Raw genomic sequence first — 1,592 nt, 5'->3', positions numbered from 1 at the left:
AGATAGCAACGTATAAACAAAGTGTCACTTTCGAAATCGAGTTTAGAGCTTTTAAAGGATCTGAGGTGAGACTGGAAGGGCTAGGAGCCAGATTATGTTTAATAAATCCTCCATAAAATCTTTTTCTCTTCCCGAAAATAGTTTGAGAGCAATCGACTCTATTAACTCAATTACACTCGATTTTATTTGGTCTTTAAAAACCTGGCCTACAAAGATCTCCAAACGACAGAAGACCAGAACTGAAGCTTTGGCTCACAATACGGCTCGCCTGGGTTTTAACAGGACATAATACAATTTGTACGGCCGTCAAGTCACCAGGACCAGCATTACCTGGAATAGCGTTGACCACATCACACACAGCACGGTAAATCTGGATGGACCTTCAAAGATATTTCAGAGCTATTTCAAGATGTTTTTGTTTTGTTTTGTTTTGTTTGTTTTTTAATCCTTAATTTGGACCATTTGAAAGACGCATTCGCCCCACGCCCCGGGGTGTTTTTCTTTTTCCTTTTTGACCAAAGGGAAGTCTTTTTTCAATTCTCAGCACACGGTGAGCAGAAGAGGGAAACTCCCTGCGCAGAAGCACTGACTGGGCGAAATCTTTCCCTTGACGCAGAGTAATACGGTAAAGGCAAGAGATTACGGTACTAGCTGAGGGTAGCGCCTGTTACATCAGCTGTAGCTGCAAAGTTCCTGCCTGCTTTGGGCTGGTGGCTCCCAGCTGAGTCTCACAGTATTACGGTGGTTGGGGAGCTCTTGTATAGACGTCTTGCCTTCTTTCCTTCTTCCTTTTCTCTTCTCTTCGTCCCTTCCTTTTCTCTTTCCAGCAGAGCTGACCACGAGCCTGGAGCTCACCGGAGTAGCCCGCTGACTCTTTGGGTTCTGAGGAGCTGGGACTGTTGAGACTGACAGCAGATTCTCTCTGCGGCTGGAAGGAGGCGGCGGCTGCGGCGGCTGAACTGGTCCAGGACGGGCCCCGGCGGAGACGCTCCGGCTGGCTGCCTCCCACCCGGAGCGCCTGATGCTGCGCCCCAGGACCGCAGACTAGGTGAGCGCGGTTGGATGATGGCGGGGAATACTGGCGGAGGGGCTCGGGGGCACCACAGTCGGCTGACAAGGAGGATTTCTCCATTTCTGGGCAAGACGGATTCCCTAGGAAGATGACAGCTAGCAGAGAGCTCTTTGCTAACAACAGGCAGGTGAAGGAAAACCTTACTGGGATCTTAGCTGTAGAGCTGAATTTTAGCACCATGTAATCCAATCCCCTTATTTTACAGGGGAGGAAACTGAGGCGCAGAGAGGACAAGTCTTTTGTCCAAGGTCACAAATAGTAACTTAACCAGCAGAGGGGGAATTCGAATCCAGTTCCTCTGATTCTAAATTAAATGAGGGCAGAGTAGGTTCCGTGAATGGTTTCTGTCCTCTTCCTCTCTTTCTGCCTCTGTCTTTTTCTGCTTGATCACCCGTTTCTGTGCCTCTCTCGGTCTCTATTTATCTGTCTGTATCTCTGTCCCTCCCTGTGTCTGTCTCCATGTGTCTCTGACCCTGTCTCTCTCTCTCTCTCTCTCTCTCTCTCTCTCTCTCTCTCTCTC

General features: G+C 48.9%; 1 protein-coding gene across 4 annotated transcripts in view; it reads left to right on the top strand.

Annotated features, from left to right (window-relative positions):
• Positions 1 to 1,031: 1,031 nt before the first annotated feature.
• Positions 1,032 to 1,592, top strand: part of ADRA1A (adrenoceptor alpha 1A) — a 175,017-nt gene continuing 174,456 nt past the window's right edge. For all 4 annotated transcript variants that reach the window (XR_003567116.1, XR_003567117.1, XM_027840023.1 and 1 more), the window contains exon 1: positions 1,032 to 1,048. The gene's annotated coding sequence lies outside the window, so the exon portion shown is untranslated. The remainder of the gene's footprint in view (positions 1,049 to 1,592) is intronic.

The sequence above is a fragment of the Vombatus ursinus genome, unplaced genomic scaffold (assembly GCF_900497805.2).
Source record: "Vombatus ursinus unplaced genomic scaffold, bare-nosed wombat genome assembly UNPS02014837.1, whole genome shotgun sequence".
Classification (NCBI taxonomy): domain Eukaryota; kingdom Metazoa; phylum Chordata; class Mammalia; order Diprotodontia; family Vombatidae; genus Vombatus; species Vombatus ursinus.
Note: the sequence above shows the minus strand (reverse complement) of the source record. Positions and strands in the feature narration are given on the sequence as shown.